This window comes from Trachypithecus francoisi, unplaced genomic scaffold (assembly GCF_009764315.1).
Source record: "Trachypithecus francoisi isolate TF-2019V2 unplaced genomic scaffold, Tfra_2.0 Contig01603, whole genome shotgun sequence".
NCBI classification, from domain to species: Eukaryota; Metazoa; Chordata; class Mammalia; order Primates; family Cercopithecidae; genus Trachypithecus; species Trachypithecus francoisi.
In genome coordinates, this window is record NW_022681445.1 from 969,675 (window position 1) to 996,722 (window position 27,048).

The window sequence follows — 27,048 nt, forward strand, 5'->3', positions numbered from 1 at the left end:
GCGATTCCTCAAGGATCTAGAACTAGATGTACCATATGACCCAGCCATCCCACTACTGGGTATATACCCAAAGGATATAAATTACTCTACTACAAAGACACATGCACACGTATGTTTATTGCGGCACTATTCACAATAGCAAAGACTTGGAATCAACCCAAATGTCCATCTGTGACAGACTGGATTAAGAAAATGTGGCACATATACACCATGGAATACTATGCAGCCATAAAAAAGGATGAGTTTGCATCCTTTGTAGGGACATGGATGCAGCTGGAAACCATCATTCTTAGCAAACTATCACAAGAAGAGAAAACCAAACACCGCATGTTCTCACTCATAGGTGAGAACTGAACAATGAGATCACTTGGACTCGGGAAGGGGAACATCACACACTGGGGCCTATCATGGGGAGGGGGGAGGAGGAGGGATTGCATTGGGGAGTTATACATGATATAAACGTCATGCACATGTACCCTAGAACTTAAAGTATAATAAAAAAATAAAAAAAAATAAAAAAAATAAAAAATTAACCAATAAAAAAAAAAAAAAAAAAAAAAAAGATTCAGAAACATGGGATTGGTAATAGAACAGATGAGCAAACTCTGTTGAACCTCCTCCTTGCTGCCAAGACAAAACAGACACAAATAGACAGATCCTGCAATATGATTAGTGGAACTTTTCAAGTTATAAAAAATGGATCATCATAAATATTCCAAAAACCTAGACAAGACGTCAGATCCCTTTCAAATTAATGCGATCACAAACAAGACGATAAATTAGGCAAATGTTGAGCTTAACAACCTAAGTCACTGCCAAAAGTTAGGCTTATTCCTATAATAAAAGACTCTGGTGTCTATGTTAATGGATGACTCCCTTACTATTACTTCATTTCAAGGATTTAATTATTTGCATCCTCTCAGATTTCAGGAAAAGCCAACTATTTTTAGTTGCTGCAAATGTTACTGAACGTGGGTCCTTGAAAGCTTAGGGAATGTTCAAATGTTCCTTAATATACTCACTCACAGAAACAAGTCAACCCCTCAATCGTCAGACTCCTGGCTTGTGGAGTTTTTCTGCACACACACAAAAGAACATTTTAAGCTTTTAGAGTTTTGAATTAGAAAAAGATATAAAAATCACTTGGTACTAGAGTAATTTTAAAATCTATGTAGACTCTAAGCCATCTTTCTAATGCAGACTTTCCATCCCACATCATACCAAATGTATTATAATGTACTCATATCCCACAGTTATTATAAATGTTTTGCTATATAATATTTAGAGGAGTTTTATGATTTTAGCTTTGGAATTATTCACACGCATATCACTAATTTATTATTGGTTGCAATAGCTTATCAATCATGCTGCATACTGGAGAAGTGTATCAAATCAGGGAATCCCAACTTCAGTATTTTTCAAATGTAGTTAAGTTTTCAAAGACTGCCAAAAGTTAACAGTTAATAAGCTTAACTTGACAGTACATCTTGGAGATATTCACTGAAATGTAATTTTTGACTTTGCAGTTTTTACTTTTATATTTTAGAGCCGATAATTTTTTTTTGTATTTCAGAAGCCTTTAATAACCTGCTTAGCATAAGACATGGGACCATCAATAAACAATGTGCAGCTTCGGCTGAGAGTATAAATTCACATGGTCATCTAACTAACAATTGACAAGTCAAGTTTTCTTCTTCCCACTAGAGAAAGGGATAAGAAGAAATTGATTTGTCTGTCCCTCTTTGTTTGAAATCCATTTGGAAATCCACCTAGCCTCTGATATTGTCCTGAAAACAATGTCTCCACTCCCACATCCCATAGGGCAGAGGGGCTCTCCCTCCTACCTGGCTACTACGTGAATCCCTGGCATCTTCTGGACACTTCCTACCTAGCATCAGAGCTTCACTGAGCCCAGTTTGGCTAATGAGAAGCTGGAAGACCTCAAAAAGGGTCTAGAGTTCAGAACACTGTCACTGTTCAGGTGGAAGCACCTAGCTAAACTGACAGCCCTCCTGGCTGACACCACAAGCCTTTTTCTGCTATTTCACTAACTTTCTGAGAGAGCAGGTGTTTTTATCATTGTCTTCCAGTGTAGACAAATTGGTTTCATCACCTAGTAATCATCACTTTTATAAGAGGAATGTCTGGATGGATATCAGTTTCAATGATAAATGTTATTCTTCTCCATCTATTTATTCATCTTTCTAGCACAACAGCAGCTAACAGGAGTCTCTCCTCTTGTGAGAGGGAACTTTTATCAAAAAGCTACTTTGTGCCTGGCACTGTGCTATGTGCATCATATACATTCAAATATAGTTATAAAATGCAATTAAGTAAGTACTTTCATTGTCCCTATACATAAAAGCAACAAAAAGTTATCAGCTCGCAAGTAGCCATTTTCTATTCCTTTGTTATGAATCCAAACCCTCTGATATCAAACCCATCTATGTTCCACTACATCACCCACTATCTCTGTTTAGAAAGCACTTTCACATGCATTATCTCTTTTTACAACAAACATAAGCTCATCATTTTAAAGGAATTGGGAGTTGTAATTAAAGTATTAATTTTTAATGAACTATTTTCAATGTTCTGATATAAAAGGTATTGCATGAACTCCACGAGACCATCCATTACAAATCTTTAGGCTCATAGACTACATTTCAGAGTTACTTCCTTCCTGAGCCTGGTTTAGTCAGGTACAGAGGACATTTCAATAGTTTGAACCAAATAAAAATGTTTTGTTATTATTCAGCAAGTCAAGCTGTTATAATGGACTCATGAACCATTCCAAAGATAGCAGCATTACCATACTGTGGATACTATATGAGAAACAAAGAAACAGACTTGATGAAGTCTATTTTAAAATCATTATTAGTTGATGACACCAATTTGTGCAACCCTGGAAGGCAATTATCAAGAAGCCTGCTCCCTCAGAAAGGTGATGAAATAGCAAAAAAGGCCAATGGTGTCAGCAAGGAGGGCCATCAGCTTAAAAATTATATATTTATTCTTAATATAACTTTATTCTATATATTTTTATATAATATGTTTTCAATGGTTAAATATAATGAAAAAAAATCAGGCTAGCATCAGACATATCTACAAACAGTGAAAGACAAGCAATTTCTAGGAAGTTTCATGAAAAAATATGATTTCAAATTTTATAGCCACCTAAATGTTGACTTACGGGTAAGGGCATCAAAAAACGTCTGCAAGTATTGAAAGGCAGACAGCATGTAATATTCATGTGTTGTTTCTGAATAAAACAGTTTTGTTTTTTTCCAACTTACTGAAATTAAATAAAAAATAAAAGATCAAGAAGGAAGAGAACACGGAAGAAAGCATTTGAAAATGAACATCAAAGCCAGTTAACAGAGAAATGTATAATTGTTTATAATAGAATTATAAATTAGAACTCAAACGTTAAAAGTAACTCTTCAAGGAAAATATCGTTATTGTCAAAATATATTATAACAATAACATAACACTGAAAATACATTTAACAAGACCAGAAGGAAAGAGGTAAATAAATAGGGAAAGTGAAAGATGTTAAGTCTTGTCTCAAAGACAGAGGAAGGAAATGCCAAAAATTTAATTTCACCATGATGGATAAATAGAAGAAGTGTTAAGGGATGATTCTGAAATAAAGTTAACTAGTAGAACAATTATAATTAAAATAATTTGCAACTTAATTTTTACACAAAATAGTATCCAAAGTGAAACATATATAATAAGAAAAAAAATTTAGAATGGAAAAGTTTACAGTTTATAATGTTATTATAAATATCATGAACCTTCACTGGAAATTGCGACTCAGAGCTCTGTATGTGTCTGCATAGAACATATAAACTGGCTACCTTTACTGTATAAGAAAGACAAGTATGTAAAAGAGACATCAATGTCAGTCTTAGGAACCTCCAGGCGCTAGAGTTGGGGGAGATTTTACTTAGGGTCAGCAATACGCACCCTGGAAGCCCCAGACATTTTGGTCTATAGCATTAGAAACAAGACTTCTGACATTTGAATTCTAACTCCTTTTTCTGGCAACTACCTTTCATCACAACAAATACATGCCCCTGCTCCCAAAATGTGTTAAGCCCACTATCCCCTAAATAAACACATATGTACTGAGGTAACTAAAATGGTCCCCTATTTGTCTTGTCCTTCATTTTTTGGGGTGTGTGTGTGTGTGTGTGTGTGTGTGTTGTGTGTATCCAGGACAGATGGGTAAAGAAGCTTCAGTTGTTCTTCAATTAATCTTCCAATTTCATCCCCACTTTTCACTTCTGCCTTCTACTCTGTCTGCTAATCCTCTGGAGCCCTTGTAGAGCATGTAGGTACTAAGTATTTATAAGTAGACCTGTTCCCATCTGCTTTCTAATTCCCAGAGATTTGCTGAAATTTCTCATCCTTTATTGGGACTCTCCTTGCCACCGTGTCATTATTATTTTCATGATTGATTGTTTGACTGATTTTTTTATTATTGTAGGGCTGTCTCAGGAGAAAGAGGATGTATGTGCTTAGGTAACCATCTTGAACCTGAAGAAACTTACAGTGCTCTTAGAAGATATAACATCTCTGCCAGGCGCGGTGGCTCAAGCCTGTAATCCCAGCACTTTGGGAGGCCGAGACGGGCGGATCACGAGGTCAGGAGATCGAGACCATCCTGGCTAACCCGGTGAAACCCCGTCTCTACTAAAAATACAAAAAACTAGCTGGGCGAGGTGGCGGGCACCTGTAGTCCCAGCTACACCGGAGGCTGAGGCAGGAGAATGGCGTGAACCCGGGAGGCGGAGCTTGCAGTGAGCTGAGATCTGGCCACTGCACTCCAGCCCGGACGACAGAGCGAGACTCCGTCTCAAAAAAAAACAAAAAAAAAGATATAACATCTCTTGTGATGAGGAAAGTTTGTTTGTTTGTTTGTTTGTAATCTGAGGTTCAGATTTCAATCAGGTGGACTTACCTTTTTGAAAAATTCAGGTAAATTAAATTACTTTTAATGTAAAACTATGTGTACAATTAATCCCAATGTGATTCAGTCCTTTCCTCCCTCCCTAGCTCCGTTTCTTCTTTCCCTCCTTCGTGTTTCTGTCTCTCTCTCTATTGCCATCTATCTATCTAATCTATGTAGATAGAAAAATATTAGGGGTTAGAGTTTTTGCCCTGAGTATTAGGATTTTAGTTAGCTTGTTGTTTCTAGTTTTTCTTATCTTAAAATGATTATGGTCAGATATAGTGGCTTACAACTATAATCCCAGCTACTTGGGAGGCTGAGGTAGGAGGATCATTTGAGGCCAGGCATTTGAGACCAGCCTGGACAATACAGTGAGGCCTCATCTCAAAAAAGATTCTGCATACATTCAATTAAATATTGAAATTATTATTAATATAAAAAAATCCATAAATACCCTCTTGACTGGCAATTTAACTTAGCAATTTGTCATAAATAATAGTAAAATAACTCTTCAAGGATGTGTACAAGCACATTTGTGGCAATTCTTTTTATGATAAAAAATCAATAGAGAACTGATCGATTAAATTGTGGTAGAGCTCATCAATGGGATAGTATACAGTCACTGAACGTGATCATCTAATCATACATATTGGCATATAAGGAGAAAAGGCCTATGCCAGTGTGTTTCTCAGTGCTCGTATGATACATGCTTAGAAAAAGTCTAGAATTATAAATACCAAAACTTTAGCAGACGTACTATCTGGGTGATAGTTTGGTTTCTCCCTTATGTTTTCCCTATTTTTTTATCTTTATCTTTTTTCTTTTCTACAACAGGCATGTGTTACTCATATACTCAGAGAGTAAGCATATTTCTGTTTTGAAAGAGAGAGAAAGAAGCAGGTGGCGAGAACACAAACATACACATGCACGCTGGAATAAAATAACAATAAGTATGACAGTGATCAATACTACTTTGAAAGATGTTGGAATTTTTGTATTTGTCTTCATAATATACATTATGTATTTGTCTTCATTAATATACATTCATTTTTGTATTTGTCTTTGAATACTTGAATATATGAATATTTTAAAATTACCTTTATAAAATCCTCTCTTCCTACTATTTTTCTTACCATTCTTTTTCCCCTAGCAGTACAGCCATCACTGAACATATTCCACCATATCTGATGATAGTTAAAAGTACATAGAAACATCTTACATTTTTTGTTATATTGCATATATATCAAATGTCTTTTAAAAATAACATTTCTTGTGGTGATGACAGCCTCCACAAAACAAGCAAATTGTAATGATCCATAGCAATCATACTCTTCATTAAATTGCAAAAATTTCATATAATCTCAGCATTCAAACTAATTCAAGTAGATTTTGTGAATATTCTTCTCTGGACCGCATTACCAGACACTGGTTCTATTTCTACTTTTGTGTCAGATTGCTTGTCTTATACAGTTTCCTCAATGACATTAGCAATATCACAGATGTTAATAAGGTTTTTACAGATAATCTGAATTTCTCTCATATTTGATGCCATAACTTTCTTTGAATGATTTTATACATGTATTTTCATCATCATGATTTGGTTATCTTGGCTTCAACAGTAAAGAATGTCTGCAAAATCCTAGAATTCCACAGAACAGAGTTTGACAACAATTTCTTTAAAGGCTCCCAAATACATTTTTCATAGTTTTCTAATTTCTGTAATTAATAATTGTCAGAGGTCCACTCTTTCTCTACGTCTTCAGGAGGATATTGTCTTTCACTTGTTTTGGCAACTTCTTTTCTATAAGTCCCAGCTATTTTATTTATCTTTCCCATTTATTTAGAGGTTCTGTAGATTTTCTCTGGCCATCAATCTGTCTACTTGAGTGCTAGTCAAATTTCTATCTTATATCTATAGATGAAATGGTAAATTGGTGATATCCACAGTCCTTCATCTAGCAACCTTTTTGCAGTCCTTTTGTGGTTACTGAAACCCACTCTCTATTGTCCTCACTCCCTTGCATCTTTAAGGAGAAGGAATAAATAATAAGGAATTGATAACAATGAACTAAAAATTTTAACATATCCTGTCACCAGAGAACTCTTATTTCAGACCTATCTTTGCCTGTTTAGACTATATTTCCACAGATGTGTTTGTCACGGCCACCTCCCCCCTTGCTATTCAATTATTCTCTTGGAGTTATAGGATTATAAAGAGATATGGGAAGAAAAGTACTCACAGGAATGGGGAGCAGCAAAAGGCTTTCATACCAGCCTACAAAAGTGCACTCCATAGAATGACATCCTCATCTCTGATTCATACAATCCTTGAGCTTCTGGGCAGCAGATGTGTGGGAAGGGAGATTCCGATTTTACCCAGAGTCAAGGAGTCTTTCTACCTACCTGCTCTTCATGACCAGAATCCTGCCTTACCTTTCTAGAAGTGCCTCCTACCATCACTCCTTCTCAAATGCTCCCTGGCCCAATTAGCTTGAACTACATGTCCTTCCTCTAATATCCTACTTCCTGCTAAATGAGTTTAGGGAAAGCTTCTCTCTTGTTTGCCATTATATCCCCAGCACTTGAGTTTGCCTGGTATAGAGCAATAGCTCCACAAATATTTTTGAAGCAATAAATGAACACCTCTATGCCTTTTCTCTTGTATATTTTTCCTTTAGTACCCTTTCCCTCACTTTTCTGTGAGATAGGAGCCTTCTCTTTATCAAAATTAGCTTGTGCCATCTCCTGTGAAGATCATACTGAACATCTCCAAACAGCAGGTGTTTTCTCATCTATTATAGTATATATCATAGTATTATAACTGTTCATTTAAAAATCCAATTTACCCACTAGCCTATCAGCCTGCGGGCAGTAATCATATTAATTTTATCTTTATGACCTCAAGCATGATGACACTTAGTAAGTGCTTAATAACCAATTGCTGGATGAAGTCTTCTAAACCAAAATTTACTGTTCTTTGATACTGATAAAAATAAAATAATAAATGTTTATTGTGACATGTGGTTAAAAGCCAGACAAGTAGAGACTGAATCCCAGCTCTGACCCTTACGAAGTGTTATCTTCGTGGTCATCTTGTCTAGTCTCTGTTACTCATTTTTCTCGTCTGTAAAATGGAGAAAATAATAGTACCTGCCTGATATAATTCAATTAATTAACATATCAAAAGGTATTAGGATAGTGTCTGCCATCTAGAAAACATTCAATACCTATAAGCTATACTTTTATATACTCACAATGTAACAGATCCTATGTAAGCTACTTTACTATAAATTTGTTCCTCACAGCAATGCTAAAGGTATTATTTTAAAGATCATAAGACTAAAGCAAAGAGATATTAATCAATTTGCTCAAGATCACAGAATTATTGTGTTAAAATCTGCCTACTACCTAACTTCACACCACACAAATTTCTACAAGATCTCGAACATGCATCTAAGTTTACATTCTATGAGTCACAAATTATTCTATTTCTTTGAAAAATCTTGTTTCATCTCCACCATATGTAATGTACAGGCTGCAAAGCATTATATTTGAGAGCTGGCTGGGGTGCTGCAGTCAGACTAACCTAGGTTCTAATCCTGGCCTGAACATTTTACTAGCTAGTGATATTAGCAAGTTTCTGAACCTCTCTATGCCTGAGGTTTCTTTTGGTAAATTGAGCATAATAATATCAACCCTCAAAGGTTATTTATTCTGAGGATCAAATGAGATTAAATATGTGTACCATGCTTAGCAAAATGCCTGGTGCACTCAAAGTTCAATAAAAGTATGTTGTCATCCACCCCTGTTGTCAATCGCATTTATTTCATTAGTTTCTGATTGCATTTTAGAACTTTTAGATCTCATTTATAAATTCTGGGGCTTTACCCTCTTTTTCAGAGTATTTCTCTGAACACCACCACCTCCCTCTTAGGCTAAGTTAGGTATACCTTTTCCTATTCCCTTGCAGGATGTGAAATATATCGCTATTTTCTGAACAGCAGCAGATGGGAAAATATCCTTGGATTCTCCCCTTATGGATGACAAGGGAAAGAGAGAGAGAGAGAGAAAAAAACTATTTTAGAAAGCATCCAACTGCATAATAAATTATCTATGAACCATTCCATTATCTTGATCTGTGTGTGTCCCCAGAACTCACTCAGGCTGCTTGCCCTAGGAAAGATGGTGCCAGCACCACTCAGTCTAAATATGCAGCAACACCATCAGATAGCAATGTGTTGGTGAACATGTAATAGTCAACTCTCCAGGATCAAAAAAAGGCCGAATTTGTAGACTGCCAATTTTGGTGGTGTAAATGTTCTGACCCTGGCCATTTCAAGTTACCAGCATTACATCACTGAGTACAGAGTTGGGAAGAGACGTGCAGTACACCCATTATGTAGTATTTCAACCATACAGAGAAAACAGATGTAAATAACCTCAAGATCATGAATAATAGTAAAATGTAGTCAAATAACTAGGACTTAATGAGTTGTATTAATTCCACTTTTATAAAATAATGTATTAATTATGTCTATATAATTTCATTCTTGTTGGCTGTGCTTAAAAGCCTGCTCCCAAAATTCCTGATAATGTAGCAGTGTCTCTCAAAAGCTGCTACAAGCTGACCCCAGCACACCAATGCCTTTAGAGGTAAGAATGAAGCATCCTGGACAGAGGAAGATTGAAGCTTATATAATGTAGGGCCTTCTTTAAGAAAAAATATGATGCTTAAATGAATTTTAAAAAATAAAATATTTTAAAAACATTTAAAAATATTTTAAAAATAAAAAATATATTTAAAAATAAAAAATAAATATTTACCTAGAAGTGAATTGAGAAGAGAATATTTATTTTAAATGCCCACAGCCGCTCCAGCACCCCTAACAGAAGGGATGTGTGGGGAATGAACTCAGAATGGAAAGAGACAGCAGCATTAACCAGTTGCGCCTAAAATATCTGACTTTTGCAAATGTTTCAAAAACATGTGACTTATGTGAAAATGTTGCTAGAACTTTTCCCAGGGCCTTCGGGTTCACACAAGAAAAGAGCACAGGCCGGGCGCGGTGGCTCATGCCTGTAATCCCAGCACTTTGGGAGGCTGAGGCGGGTGGATCACAGCCAAGTCAGGAGTTTGAGACCAGCCTGGCCAACATGGTGAAACACTGTGTCTGCTAAAAATACAAAAATTCGCCAATGAGGTGGTGGTGGGTGCCTGTTGTTCCAGCTACTCGGGAGGCTGAGGCAGGAGAATAGCTTAAACCTGGGAGGCAGAGGCTACACTGAGCCAAGGTCGCGCCACTGCACTCCAGCCTGGGTGACAGAGCAAGACTCCATCTAAGGGGGAAAAAAAATGAAAGAAAGAAAAGAAATGAACACAATGGTAAGCCTATCTATGATTCTGAACAACCAGGACTGAGCTACTTCAGTTATTTAGGTATCACTGAGGGTACTATATACCCTGATACATTATGAACCTCTGGAGAACCTTAGAAACAGCAGGCTGCAAACTGATCTATCTACAAGAACCAACAGGTCACATGAATGCCTAAAGTAGGTCTGCGGGAGCTTGTAGCTAATAAACGGGCACATTTTCTGGTGAAAGCGAGTGCCAGTTGCTAAGCTCAGGGTGCTTTTTGTCATGGCGTACTATGGGCCCCGTATTACCAAATATTCTGATATTTCAGTAGAAACCAGAAATCTGGAATTTTATGTGAAACCTCCTGACTTTTAAATGCTGGCAACTAATATAATTTTTAAAAAATCCAGAAGGTCAAACAAAACTGGGGCTGCCAATTTTCAGACTCTGCCTTAATGAAGAATAAATAAATAATGAGTGTATTGCTTTGTTTACATCTTTCACTCTGTCTTCTCCCACCCCTTACCCCTGGGACCTGGGGAAGTAAACACTATAATAACAATTATTAGGCAGTACCATAATTACTTGTCAGTGGATTTGTCTCTCAATTAGATCATGTATTCTTGGAGGTCATGGCTGACATGCTTTTCTCTTTGTTTTCTTAGTGCGCAGAATACCTGGCAGACAGCATCTGACTGACTGAGTTGCACATAGCACCGAGTATTGCAGATAGAGTCAGGGTAGCATGGGAGGTAATGAATGTGAGATCCAGGACCAAATTGCCTGAATCAGAATTCCAGCTACTATATTTATTAGTCACGTATCTTTGGACAAATGTCTTTACCTCTCTAGAGCTCAGTTTCGTCATGCATAAAATGAAAAGTATCATCAAGTATCACACATAGAGTCAGGGTAGTATAGAGGCTTGTTTCTAAATATCATTATTATCCAAAATGTTATTATTACTAATATAGTAGGTTTTCAATAAATATTTGTTGATTTATGCTTTTCAATTTTTAATGGTATTAGTATTTGTGATTATTAATTTTTTTATTTAGAATTACATACTGGCCCTAAAGGTCTAATGTAAATTGGCAGAGATAACTTTATTTGGATTAAACTGTGGCTTCCATAAACTTGACCTAAATAAAAGCCTGGAACTATAAAAGCCATTCTCACAGGACACATCTATGGTTCCTTTTAAATTGACTACTTGTCTGATTAATCTGAGACGTGATCAAAATTTTCTTATAAAGACTTTGAGCCAAAAAGTGAAACAATTCTTTGTCCTATGAAGGAAAGTTATGGATTAGAAAGGAAAGCTATTATCTCATTTTTTATAATGCATATTTCTACTCCACCAGGCTAAGTTTTACATCAGGTGCTAAATCATATTTCCATTCTTAAGACCTAGCATGATGTTTACCATGCAATAGTTCTTATTAAGCTTTTGATATAAAAGAAAGAGAAACCCCAGTTTCCATTTCCCACTGAAAAGAGCCTTTGGGGAGGAGAAAGTGAGTTAATATTTATTGAGCTCTTACTGTGGGTCACATCATTTGCTAGATATGTTATAAAAAGTCATTTGAATCCTTACCAAAACCCTGATTTATAATCCTTCTTTTGCAAAAGGGAGACTGAAACCGAGAGAGGTCACATGAACTACTCAAGTCTGCATCATAAACAATTAAGGAGCTAGTATGCATCCAAATCCAGTCTATGCTCTTTCCACCAATGTATTTGACTATGTTTTCATACTAACTCCGCACTGAACATTTTTACAGCTCAACAACTGTATTAAAAGAAAATAAAGGCCGGGCGCGGTGGCTCAAGCCTGTAATCCCAGCACTTTGGGAGGCCGAGACGGGCGGATCACGAGGTCAGGAGATCGAGACCATCCTGGCTAACACGGTGAAACCCCGTCTCTACTAAAAAATACAAAAAACTAGCCGGGCGAGGTGGCGGGCGCCTGTAGTCCCAGCTACTCGGGAGGCTGAGGCAGGAGAATGGCGTAAACCCGGGAGGCGGAGCTTGCAGTGAGCTGAGATCCGGCCACTGTACTCCAGCCTGGGCGACAGAGCGAGACTCCGTCTCAAAAAAAAAAAAAAAAAAGAAAAGAAATTATTGAGGGTATCAGCAAGTTAATTACAAAAATAATTAGTGACACTATTTTAAATTTGCATTAATGTTACTTAAAACAGTTACAGTTCATCTCTGTTAAAAAACATTGAAATGTGTCAGAGAATCAATTAGGCGCATCTGCTACCGATAACAAAGTTAAAGCATTTTATGTCTAAGTCAGGTACAGATGATTTTAGATTACGTCAGAAAATGTGTGTTGGATTTCAATGGCTGGAACATAAAACATAACTGTTGGAACATTCTGGAATTTTTTGAAATACAAGTCCGTCATGTCATCTCCTTGCCCCGTTTCCCTGCCCCAGCGGCTTCCATACTTCTTAATAGATGTTTTAATGTTCTCTGAAGGTTTGAATTTGGGCCCATCTCTGCATCTCATGTCTTACCTTATCTCTCTTTCAAAATCTCACTCCAGGCCTAACTGAAATTCCTTCAGTAAGTCATGCTCTCTCCTGCTTCAGGACCTTTACATGTGTTGCCCTTCTGCTCCCTGACTTTAATCAATCGACCCATCCTCATCCATCAAGTCATCTCAGACAAAATATCACTACCAAGCAAGACTCTCAGAAGCCCAAGGGTCAGGGTTGGGTTCTCAGACATGTTCCTCCATATCTGGTTATCTCCTCTCAGCATAGCCTTCATCTCACTTTGTGGTTATCGTTAAATGATCTGTTTTCTTCCTTCCTTCCTTCCTTCCTTTCTCAATGTAGGGTGAGAACTACATTGTCCACCAGTGACTCTCCAGTATCTCCTAAAATATCCAGCACAGAGTATGTGCAAGCTATGCATCTGTTGGTATAATTTCATGGATAGATAAGTAAAATATGGTGACTTCACAATTAAGAAAAATAGCAGGTATCTGTAAAATATTAACAAATGATTACAGATGTTAATGGTAGGTTTATTCCAGATAGTTAAATATAAGCAGATTAAAATCTTAGTTATAGATTTACAGGACTGGAAAAGGCCTTAGAAAATCATCAGTTTAATCATTTTGGAAAACTTTGTTTTCCAAAAATGGAAGCTGGGGCTGAAGAAGTAAAATAATTGAGCCTGACTGCATGGCCTCTTAAACCATCAACAAATATGTATTCACACTATACATCTAATAGATGACTATTAAGCACTCCACTAGGCACTGGCAGGTGAGGGGAGAGGAGACAAGACAAGAACAAAATTCCTGCCACAGAGAGAACACAGTCTGGTTGGAGAAACAAGACCTTCATATATCAAACAAAGGACAAAGAGAGACTATGTTATTAAGTGCTAAATTAGGCAGAAGAGACAATAAACGCTATAGCCATTCAAAATATAGGAAAGATAAACAACCAAATGAGCTCAGATTGATCACTTACTGCCTCATGACTCCTCTTGGAATTCCTTCTTGTTTTTATGACTGATTATCTCCCATGTCATGGCCAATCCTTTAGGGAAAGGGATATTTTTGTTGCTCTCATACTTCCTTGTCATGGATAATTAATTATCAGTTGAAGGAAACTGACTTACGCTGTCACTTGAGTTTGGGAAAAGAACCCTTCAAAAATCACAATATTCTCTTCTAGTCAATGGTGTTAAGATTTCATCAAAATAAATGAATAAAATATAGCATTAATATTGTATTCAAGAGATTTCTTAATCCTCTCAAAGCACCACCAGAGATGATATTTCCTGATTCCCTGCACAAATCCAGACACATACACATGTGTGTGCATTACACGGTCACACACCCCTTGCAGGCCTATGCACCTTAAAAAAAAAAAAAAAGCAACTGACTGTTTTTGTCTACTTAACTAATACATTGCTCTTTAGAATTGTGACCTCAAGTTATCTTGCAAATTTCTTCTACCTGATCCTCCAATTATAACATCTCACTATCTTCAGTAAGCTTTAGAAAGAATATATATATATATAATATATATATATATATATACACACACACACACATATATATATGTATGTATTCCTGATCATCCCTTTATTTTCCAGGAGTCTTGTAGGAGTTCCTATCACTTCCAGAAGCTGGGGTAGGTGAGGGAGGACCAGGGAGACAACAGGCTATATTTTCCCTATGAATATGTGATTTCTTCATACTCCACAATGTCTCAAAGCCAAGGAAGAAAATGGTCAATACTCTCAATACTCAATACTGTTGCTTAAACTCAATTTCTTGTTCTTCTCAAACATCCTAATCTTCCCAGGCAGAATTAGTCACTCCATGCTCTGTATACCCGCAGTTCTCTATGGAAATATCCCAAGACATTTCACATAGAACTGAACTATAATGATTTATCACTGAGTTTTTCCTTTGTTAATCTGTAATTTCTTGAAAGCAGATCTCTGCAGTTTACTTTTTACTTCAACTAACTGTCCGACACATAGTAGACCCCAAACATGTTTCGCATGAATGAAGACAGCCGTCATTTGAGTTTAATTTTCATTAAATGTGTCTAATTCTTAAGCAACTTTTTTTACAGTGGTCCGAGCTAACTGGTTTTCTGACATAGGCAGTCTCATTTTGAATGGATCATATTCCTTTTCAGGAAAGTATTTTTTAAAGGTACTATAACATGGGTATTTAAACAGAGATAAAATGAGAGTTCTAAAATTATGAGCCCTAGGCCACTGGAGAACACAGTACAAATTTATAGAGTGAACCAGGTTTTATCAAAGCTTTCCTTGGAAAATATTGGCTTCCTTTCCTCCTGGAAGCTCTGTTTTGCTCAGTGGCCTGGTATCCTGAACATTGACTTGACCTGTTTTGAATTGTTAGTCTGACCCTGAAGTTTAACCAATAAAATATTCAAAACCTCTTCTAAGGTACATAGATTTTTATGAGTTTTATATGGTATATACACAGTATGTAGGAAAAAAATACAACGGCATGATTCAGATGGATTGGTACCTTATGGTGACTGGACCAATAAACAGAGAATGCAGTTTAATGTAGACAAATGTAAAATAAGAAGTCTAGAGACAATGAACCAAAACAGAAAGTCTGTATTAAGCCATAGCATTGCAATGCAGTGATCAGGAAAATGATTTGGGGATTTTTGAATGATAATGCTAAAAGCTAGAAGCTCAGAATTGTTTCCTAGCTGAGCAATAGGTTTATGTGATGCACAGAATACAAATCAAATTATATGGTGGCAATACAGTGAAAACAACAGAGCATGTGGCTCTGTCACCATTTCACCAGACAGCACAACCAACTTCAAGTTGGTTGGTTACAGAGAACTATGACAGCTAAATATATTTAAGTCAGATATTAGGAAAAGCTTCCTGCCTCAATGGGCTGTGAAACATTAAAATTACTTAAAAGGACAATAGCAATATCTTACTTTTATGTGACCATTTTTCATTTTTAGTGTTTTCACACTAACAACCTTATTGGCTCCTCACCATAAAGCTGTGGAGTGCATAGGAGAAACAGAATTTCCATTTTACAGAGAGTTAAACTGAGATTCAGTTGCCAAGGGTTACAACAAAGACAGGAGAGGACCCTGGAGCTTATAAATATCATTCTAGTGCTCTTTACCATGACATCTCTTCTTGAGACATTGCCAAGGGAAAATTTGGAGTCCAGCTTTCAACAGATCTTTAAGAATCAAATAGAAAGTTATACTGCCTCTATGAAAGCAGAAGACTGATTTCATTTTTAAAGACACCATCCCACAAGAATTGTGTCATTCAGTGTGCTAAGTTACACACTTTGAGACCAGAAGAGTTGAAATGCCCTAACTATTAAGAGCAAGCATAGCAGTATGTATATTCCACAGATGGCCACAACAGTATCTCCCATCACAGGTGCTTCTTCAAAATGTGACCTTAACATTATTCTTATCCAGAGATAGACTATGTCTCCTGTCCTTTTGAACGCGGGTAGGCTTGTGACTTGTTTGTAACCAACAGAACGAGGTGGAAGTGACACTGAGTGTGGGTCACAGAAGGCAATGTAGTTTCTGTCTCATCAACTGGAATGTTCTCTCTTGACTACTTCAACCACCATGAGGCTGCTATGCTGTAAGGAAGCCCAGACTAGTTCATGAATATAAACCACATAAAGAAAACTGAGGTTACAAGAAGAGAAAGGTTCCCGGGAAGGCCCAAGATGCTCCAGTCCCTTACTATTCCAGCTCCATCTCATTGCAAGTATAGAGACAGCTGGGGCCAAGACCACCCAACCAAGTCCTTCCTCAATTTCCTGACCCACATGAAAATAATGTAATTATTTTGATATATTAAGCTATTAAGTTTAGGAATGATTTATTATTATTATTTCAATAGTTTTGGGGGGAACAGGTGGTGTCTAGTTACATGGATGCATTCTTTAGTGATGATTTCTGAGATTTTGGTGAACCCATCACCCAAGCAGTGTCCATGGCTGGAAGACCTGAAGACAGATCACATCACAGGACTCTGCAGACATTTCTCTGCATCAGTCCAGAGTCCGGTAGCCCTGCTGGGTGACCAGACCCAGTAGGGCAATAACAATCACTGCAATTCGGCTCTCAGGAAGCCTCATCTCTAGGGGAAGAGGGAGAGCACCACATTAAGGGATCGCCCCATGGGACAAAGAATCTGAACAGCAGCCCCTGAGTTCCAGACCTTTCCACTGAAACAGTCTACCCAAATGAGAAAGAACCAGAAAAGTAATTCTGGTAATAGGACAAACGAGGTTCTATAACACTCTCAAAAGAGCTCCCCAGCAAAGGATCCAAACCAAGAAGAAATCTCTGCATTGCCAGATAGAGAATTCAGACGGTTGATTATTAAGCTACTCAAGGAGGTACCAGAGAAAGGTGAAAACCAACTAAAAGAAATAAAAAAAAAAAAAAAAAGGATATGGAAGAAAAAGTCTCCAGAAAAAATCGATATCATTAAGAGTGATTTGTTATGGATCAATAATAACTGGAAGAGAATGCGAATGTTCTCAAGAATGGTAGGCATTTGGGGTCTTTTTGTTTTTGTTTTGAGGCAGGGTCTCACTCTGTCGCCTAGGCTAGAGAGCAGTGGCGCGATCTTGGCTCACTGCAGCCTTGACCTCCCCGGACTCAAGCATGCCTCAGCCCCCCAAGTTGCCAGGAATACAGGTGCACACAACCATGCCTGGCTAATTTTTGTATTTTTTACAGAGATAGGGTTTCACCATGTTGCCCAGGCTGTTCTGGAACTCCTGGGCTCAAGTGATACGCCTGCCTCAGCTTCCCAAAGTGCTGGGATTACAGGCATGAGCCACCATGCCCAGCCTGTTTTTTGTTATTTTGCTTTTATTTTAAAATTGTACCCAGCATCTCCCCTCCCTTCCTAATAGCACTTTGATTTCCCTAAGAAATTAGCCATAGCCCCTTTCTCCCAGCCAAGGAGAATACTCCCTCACTGGAATTTTACTCTTTAACCGAATGATAATGCTGTAAGTCCATTATCCTATTACTCTAGCCTGACAATGGCAGGAGGTAGTCATCAAGCATCAGAGGCACTCTAACCAAATGGTACCAGGTATGAGGTAGTCCTCTCCTTCCTATTTTCTGGGTCTTTGAAATTGTCTTTTTTTCTGCTCCATTCCAGGTTTTGGTCTTCAGCCTTCCTAACAGTTCTATAAATTCCCCTTATCCGTTTAATAAATTCTTTTTAATTTAATTGAGACCAAGTCACTTTCTGTAATTTATAACCAATGATCCCTGACTAATACGGTATCTCATCCAGGAAAGAATATGTTTTTATAGTTTTCATGAGCTGTCCTTGACATGCAACAAACTGCACATATTAAAGTGAATATCTGACACATTTTGGCATACGTATATATTCGTGAAGCTCTCACTACAAAGTAGGGTATGGAACATACCCATCACCTCCATATCTTTCCTTATGTCCCTTTGTAATCTTTCCATCCTGCCCCTCTGTAACCCCTATCCCCAAGCACCAATAATCTGCACTTTTTTCACTAGAGATTAGTTTTCATTTTCTGGAATTTTATATAAGTGAAATCATACACTATGTACTCTTATTTTCCTCTGCCTTTTTTCACTCAGCGTAAGTACTATGAGATTCGTATAAGTTGTGTGTATTCCACTGTATAGATATACCAAAGTTTGTTATCCATGCACCTGTTGATGGACAACTGGGTTACTTTCAGATTTTGGCTACTATGTTGAATACTATTATGAAAATTCATGTATTAGTCTATGTGTGTTATATGCTTTTATTTCACTAGATAAATACCTAGAAGTGAAATGTCTGGATTATATTGTAGGTACATGTTTAATTTTTTGAGATACCACCACTGTTTTCCAAAGTGGTTATATTGTTCTACGTTTCCACCAGCAGTGTATGAGATCCTGTTGCCCTATATCCTTACCATGGTAGACTTTTCACTTTTGGCCATTCTAATTGGTGTGTCATGATATCTCATTGTAATTTTAATTTTCATTTTCCTAGTGATTAACAATTTTCAGCATCTTTTCATTTGCTTGTTAGGTCCTATAAAGCTTCTCTTTTTCTAACCTTTATTTTAGGTGCGGGAGGTATATGTGAAGGTTGTTTACATAGGTAAACTCGTGTCACAGGGTTTGTTGTATAGATTATTTCATCACCCAGGTATTAAGCCAGTATCCAATAGTTATCTTTTCTGCTTAATGTAGGTCCATCATGCAAATAGATTTCTGGTGAGCCACCTACAAATTTATCACATATGCCTGACTCTAAACAATGGGTGTAGCTTAGGTTTAAACCACAAGCTGTTACATATCTACATAAGGCAACACATAGGAAAAGACAAAGAAGATACACCAAAAATGATAAATTATTACCTCTGGGTGTTGGGATCATAGGTAAGTCTTTTCTTCCTGCTTCTTGAAACTTTTCTGTTTCCTGAATGTTTATAGTGAGTAGGTATTATTGTTGGCCTTTGGGGAAAATAATTAAATGGGAGTAAATGTAGTAATACTCCTTGGATACACCAATATCCCAACAGCAGTCATGTTCTTGTTCCTTCTTCCACAAAGAAACCAAGTAGAGAATAACCCTTTGGTAGCCATTCTTACTCATTTCCATGACCAGTCACCTCCAATGAGGGCAACATTGGGCAAAGTATACTGTTCTCCCAGAGAATTGGGTCATGGGTGTGGGGTTCAGGAGTTCAACAAATAGAAGAGCTCAAATTAGATGAAGTTTAGATAAGACTTGGCAACACCAACTCCTCCATGCAGAAGAGTTTTCATAGTCTGAAGATGCTAATAAAACTTAGAAAGTATGATAACAAGGAACTGATCTGGAACCTAACTGATAGGCATGCATGCAGTATGCGTGCTGCATGCATGTCTCAATAAAGAGGTAACATTATTCTCTACTACCAATATTTTTAAAAGTCTTCTAGGACTAGCCTTTGCAAGATGCTAGCCTTGAAGATCACCCATAATATTTCACACATACTTAACTAAATACTGAACAGACTAACTCGCTAAAGGAATCACTAGTAATTTAGACCCAAACTTGCATATGGCAGCAGGCATTTGACTCCCTTTGTTTTACAAGCAGGAGTTTCAAGGAAAACCACACGCCTGAGAGCCTATAGTTTGATTCTTATCCCAAAAGGGGAGATGGATTGATGAAGTTCAGATTTCTTACTAATGAGGCTAATGTGTTCTAAGACGGATATGAAATTTTCTAAGATAAAATTGTGAACTACTTTTCTACTTGGTGTCACTTGGATTATGAAGGGAAAAAAACAGTTGTATGACCAAAACTGAAAAATACTTTATTTACAACCCAGGTACACAGAATTGTATCATTATAACCTTTACTTCATGCACATTCAGATGATTGACCTATCGATGGCCAATTATATTTGGTGAAACAGTATTTTAATTATTGCCTATTATGTAATAAAATGTGAACCCACTACCTATTCTTAAAACAATTCTTAAAACAATTTTGACAAGTATCCAGAAATATGCAAATATCAGGATCTCCCAATGTTGAAAATTACAACAACCTGCTGAGTTAAGAACAACAACTGGTATTGGGAGATGAAGGTCACAGGTCAAATTTAAGGAGTGGAATTTATTATATATGTGAAGAAAAATCAGTAAATCTAGTCCAAGAACACAGACATGGCTAGACGTATAAAATGAGTAGTTAAGGCTGGGAACGGTGGCTCACGCCTATAATCCCAGCACTTTGGGAGGCCAAGGTGGGTGGATCACTTGAGGTCAGGAGTCCGAGACCAGCCTGGCCAACATGGTGAAACCCTGTCTCTACTAAAAACTACAAAAATTAGCCAGGTGTGGCGGCGGGTGCCTGTAGTCCCAATACTTGGGGGGCTGAGAGGCAGGAGAATTGTTTGAACCTGGGAGGCGGAGGTTGCAGTGAGCCGAGATCGCACCACTGTACTGCAGCCTGGGTAACAGAGCAAAACTCCGTCTGGAAAAAGAAAAAAAAAAAAATGAGTAGTTAAAAAAAAATCAGCATATGATTTATGTTTGGAAGGCCCTTCAGACCCAGATACACTAGCAGTAGTGATATCTGCAGATAAGAGATATGCATGTGAGTATGAATCGAAGAGAGTTGTTGCTTTGGAGACCAAATTTGACACACCATTGCAGCCTATATGGGAACCTGGGTCAGCAGACATATCACCCTGGAGTAAACAGGATGTCACAGGACAATGCTTCATATAACACCATATGGCAGCAAAAGGTAACAGGAGTGGAGAGACCATTTCTCCTCCCATCTAGAACTGATGGAGGACTGAGTTCCTGCCCCTATAAGTGAGGTAAGCCATTAGTTTTTGGACAATTCAGAGATAAAGGACAACACTAAATTAGGAGATATATTGGCAGTAATAATACTTATGGGTCTATAGAAATAAGTTAGAAACATTAATGAGATATGAATCAATTTATTATGCCCTAAGTAGCTGCAACAGACTGAGTGTTTATGTCCTCACAAAGTTTGTATGTTAAAATCTTAACCCCGAATGTAATAGTATTAGAAGATCACTTTGGGGGAGTAATTAGATCATGAGGGTAAAGCCCTTAAGAATGGGATTATTGTTCTTATAAAAGGGGCCCGGAGAGATAGATCCCTCTCCTCTTCCACCACGTGTAAGGTTACTCTGGGAAGACATCTACGAGGAATTGGACCCTCACCAGACACTGAATCTGTCAGTGCCTGATCTTGGACTTCTCAGCCTCCAGAACTGTGGAATCAATTTCTGTTGTTTATAAACCACCCATTCCATAGTGCTTATGTACTTAGGTACTTAGGGCAACCTAACTTGGACTAGGACAGTAGTTACAAGAAGGCATAGCATAGGTGGAATTACCAGCACAATGCAAACACAGCACAAATACCTCAGCATAGTGCTAAAGCTCTTCATAAAAAATACTTCCTAACAAAACAGACCAGCTTTTGTAGTACCTGGTAAAACCACAATTGTCCAACCTTCAGTCCCTATGTCCCAAAGTCCAAGTCAAAGTCTCAAGGACTGCATTTCACCATAATAAGCTCAAACAGGAGTCACAGAAGAAAAGCAGGATAATTTTAAGACTGGTTTAGAGGAAGCAACCTGTCTGTGTGGTGTGTGCATGTGTGTCTATGTGTGGGTTGGTGGACAGCATTGACCAGCAGTCTAAAGTGCAGTGTTCAAAAGTGCTATGTTGGTGATTTCAGGTAACACATATACACACACACACACACACACACACACACATATATATCTCCAGGGAGGGTAAACTGAGTCTGGTAGAAGACAGAAGAAGAATGAGATTTGAAACCAAGCATAGAAATAAATTAGTTTTACATACTGGGTGCACACAGTAATATTGGAAGGGAGTTAGGAATAGGGAAAAGGGGCCAGGCGCGGTGGCTCAAGCCTGTAATCCTAGCACTTTGGGAGGCCGAGACGGGCGGATCACGAGGTCAGGAGATCGAGACCATCCTGACTAACACGGTGAAACCCCGTCTCTACTAAAAACTACAAAAAACTAGCCGGGCGAGGTGGCGGCGCCTGTAGTCCCAGCTACTCGGGAGGCTGAGGCAGGAGAATGGCGTGAACCCGGGAGGCGGAGCTTGCAGTGAGCTGAGATCCGGCCACAGCACTCCAGCCTGGGTGACAGCGCCAGACTCCGTCTCAAAAAAAAAAAAAAAAGGAATAGGGAAAAGGAAGCAGATCAGTGAGCATGCAGTACCCAGCGCTCACACCAAACACATGTGGTAGAGTTCATGTCCATAGTAATTCCAGACATCAATATCTAGTGGGTGTGATGTTAATATAAGCTGCTTTCCTTGGTCAAGACTGGATAGAAAAATAAACTGGCTGAGTGAGCCAGCTGAAGACATCAGTGACTTCTACAAAAAGGGTCAGGGAAAGCAGATGCTGACATTCTCTAACCAGGTTTATTCATTCATGTATTCCCCTTTTTATTTTTTAAATAGAAATTATAATATCTGCAAAGTACAGTGCTAGGTAGATACAGAAATGAGTAAGACATGATTATTGCACTCAAGAGCTTTGAATATAGTTGTCTCTCATGTACCTGAGTCACTAAAAAACCCAAATTAAGGTTTTATGAGAATAATATGACAAACATACCATCAAAGCTGTGAAGAAGAAAAGAGCCCTTATATTCAGAGGTGGGAATGTGGGAAATCAATGAAGAATTCAGGGCAACAACATTTGAACTAAGGCTTCAAGGATGAATCAAAAGAGAAAAGGGGAAGAACTGACATGTACAGAAATAACAGGGCGTAAGGAGGGAAGAAAAGGCTGGAAAGTGCATGGTATGTGGTATGTTAGAGAAATGTTCTCACACTTTAATGTGCCTATGAATCAACTGGGGACTACTGTTAAAATGCAAACTGGATTCAGTTGGGCCTATGTGTGGGGCCTGAAATCCTATATTTCTAGCAAGATCCCAGGGAATGCCAATGCTACAGGTCCATGACAGGCTACCCTTTCTGTGGCAAGGTGTTAGAGAAAATGTATACAAATATGACCATACTAAAGGGCACAGAGATTTAGAGTGTGTAATAATGTTGGTAACAGAGGTTGACACTGGGTCATGGGTAGCCTACAATATCATGCTAAGGAATGTAAAAGTTATTACAGTAAGTCCCGGGGAAGCACTTAAATAGTGAGTAGTTTCACTTGATTCATCAATATCTTCTTCATATTGTTGACAGAAGTATCCTTTTTATAGTAAAAATATGATTTGGCCATTCATCTGCATAAAATCCTTTGGATTTAAAGAATGCTGGAGAAAAAAGGGTCCAATGATTACGGTAGCTTGCTTGAGTGACTGGGCCAAAAAGTGATATAGTTGACTGGGACTGGAAGTAAGGATTGAGAGAGAAAAGGCTGGGCAGAGTGTAGGAAAAGAGAGAGGGAGAAAGAAAGGAAACGAATTCACATCCTCTAAGTTCAGTGGTTCTCAACCATGACTTGACATCGGAATCCACATGGGGGATTTTAAAAGTATTGATGCTTGGGTATCACCTACAGAGCTTCTGCTGTAATTGGTATGGGGAATGAACTACGTATCAAAGATGTCTTAAAGTTCTTGCAGTGATTCTAATGTGCATTCAATGTTGATGACCACAATCTTAGCACCCCCTGAATATTAGGCATCTTGAAAAATGATTCTTTCATTTTATTTTCACTATAACTTGGTATAGAAACTATCTCAAAGGTGCTCCCACTGACCAAATATGGCACAATTTGAGCCTCAAAAGAATACTACTAAAATGTACTGAAACACATCAAACATCTAAAAAATTCTATGTATTCATGAAGTTTCTTTTGGAAACGATGGAAATGTTCTGAAATTAAACTGTGGTGCTGGTGCCACAACTCTGTAAATATACTAAAAACCATTGAGTTGTACATTTTTAAGGGGTTAATTTTATGGTATGCAAATTAGATTTCAGTAAAGCTGTTAAAAACATTTCCAGGTATTCATATGTTAATTTCTTTTTTATTATTACAGTGTAAGTTCTGGGGTACATGTGCAGAACATGCAGGTTTGTTACATAGATATACATGTGCCATGGTGGTTTGCTGCACCCATCAACCCGTCACCTACACTAGGTATTTCTCCTAATGCTATCCCTCCCCCAGCCCCCAGCCCCCACCCCCAACAGGCCCCAGTGGGTGATGTTCCCCTCCCTATGTCCATGTGTTCTCACTGTTCAACTCCCACTTATGAGTGAGAACATGCAGTGTTTGGTTTTCTGTCCTTGTGTTAGTTTGCTGAGAATGATGGTTTCCAGCTTCATCCATGTCCCTGTGAAGGACATGAACTCATCCTTTTTTATGGCTGCATAGTATTCCATGGTGTACGTGTGCCATATTTTCTTTATCCAGTCTATCATTGACGGGCATTTGGGTTGGTTCCAAGTCATTGCCATTGTGAACAGTGCTGCAATAAACATACATTCGCACGTGTCTTTACAGTAACATGATTTAAAATCCTTTGGATATATACCCAGTAATGGGATTGCTGGGTCAAATGGTATTTCCGGTTCTAGATCCTTGAGGAATAACCACACTGTCTTCCACAATGGTTGAACTAATTTACACTCCCACCAACAGTGTAAAAGCATTCCTATTTCTCCACATCCTCTCCAGCATCTGTTGTTTCCTGACTTTTGAATGATCACCATTCTAACTGGTGTGAGATGGTATCTCATTGTGGTTTTGATTTGCATTTCTCTAATGACCAGTGGTGATGAGCATTTTTTCATATATTTGTTGGTTGCATAAATGTCTTCTTTTGAGATTATCTGTTCATGTCTTTCGTCCACTTTTTGATGAATTTCTAAAACTCAGTGGTCATCTTTGGAGGTGTTAGTGAACCTACTCACTGTTCTGAAACTGGCAGCTAAAGGGAAAGAATCAAGCATTTGCCCTGCTTTTCTTTCACAAAACTACACATCAAAGTTACCAAATAATTTATGAAAAAAAATCTCATAAGAAAAATTTCGGCTAATAAATGAAACAGAATGATGGATTTGAGTGAGCAACTGTGAAAGTACTTACAAAACAATCAGGCAAATTTGAACACTAACTGGGTATTTGATGATATTTGACGCAGCCACATAACAACTGGGGTGTATGGATTCACCTCTCTGCAACTCAGTTTCTTCATTGGTAAAATGGTTATAATAATGATGACTTGCTTTTAAGATTTTTGTGGAAATTACATAAGTTAATGTGTGTAAAAGACTTAAAGTAGTGCCTGGCACATAGTAAGCATTCTATTTGCTATTGCCACTGCTATCACTGATATTATCATTATTCTAAATTTCCTGTCTCAATGAAGGATTCATCACCTAATTAGTTGTAGAAGCCAAAAATCTGAGTGTCATTCTTTTTGCCTCGTAACATCTTACCATCCCCCATCAGTTACGATTCTACTCAATTTCTCTTCAAATAGTTTCTTTATTCTTCATACAATCACAGTGGGCCCAGTGGTGTGCTGGAGTGAGAGATGCTAGTGCACATCTATTTCCTCCTGACTCAGCATTCAGTGACAGCACACTGGGAGCTTGAACTTGGCCATGCTGGAAGTATCAGCAAACTTTACAAATCAGGATTTCTGTGTATGTGTGAGTCAACTGTTAAACATTCACCAGCACACCAATGCTTCCGGCTCTCATGATTTTGCCTCTAAATTACTGCAAAGCATCGTAATTGCCTATTTCTACCACTTTTCTTGGACCACTGTAATCCCTTCTTCTTATTGGTACCAGAAAAAAAAAAAAAATGCTTCTAACATGCGAATCTCATCACATCACCACCCTCCATATTAAAATAATTCAGTGGTTCTTCATTTCCCTTAGGTTAAAAGCCTAAATCCTTAGCATGGCATACATGGCCTATACTAGACTAGACACTATTAGTGTCCCATCCTTATCCTCCTAGCACTCATCTTTCTTATACATGCCACCAGCTTGTTACCACAAGCACATGTAAGTCTCGGCCTCACGGCTTTTTCTAGCCTCAGGGGAAAGCCCCCAGTATCAGGGAGTTATCTCTCCTGGGAGCAGCCCTCACCCAAAAATAGATGTGAGTTGACTGGATATAGATCCCAGTTCCCATTTGTCAAGGGAGGTAACTCAGAGACACACAGTCTCTCCAGAGGTCCCCAGTGGATAGATGCCCAGTTGCCCACAGTTGTAATCTGCTCTCACTTCCCCTCTTCTAACAGTGCTTCCTGGAATCACCAACCAAATGAACCACTGGCCTTAAAGATTTTATCCCAGGGCCTATTTCTGGAGAACCCAACCTAAGACACGGCCTTTCAATGTCTACCTGTTCTGCACTTCAGCCTTGTCATGATTCCCTTCTCCCTTTAAACTCTAGCTATACAGAATGTTACAGTTCTCCAAAGGGAAAATGGGGTCCCACACTTTATTTCTTTGCATAAGCTGCTCATTTTATCTGGAATAATCAATCTCAATTCCACCTTTCTTCATCCAGGGAACTCAAGCCTGTCTTTCCACACACAGCTCCGTATCTATCTTTTTCCTGATCACTACCATCCCCTCCCCCAAGTATGTGTTCTTGCGTCTCCCGGTGCTTATAAGGCTGCTC

General features: G+C 38.2%; 1 long non-coding RNA gene across 6 annotated transcripts in view; it reads right to left on the minus strand.

Annotated features, from left to right (window-relative positions):
• LOC117074144 overlaps positions 1-27,048 on the minus strand; it is a 1,124,950-nt gene that overhangs the window by 695,947 nt on the left and 401,955 nt on the right. For 2 of the 6 annotated variants that reach the window (XR_004433519.1, XR_004433521.1), the window contains one exon: positions 19,262-19,357. The exons of the other annotated variants lie outside the window; for them this stretch is intronic. This is a non-coding gene — a long non-coding RNA (uncharacterized LOC117074144). The remainder of the gene's footprint in view (positions 1-19,261; positions 19,358-27,048) is intronic. 6 annotated transcript variants of the gene reach the window in all.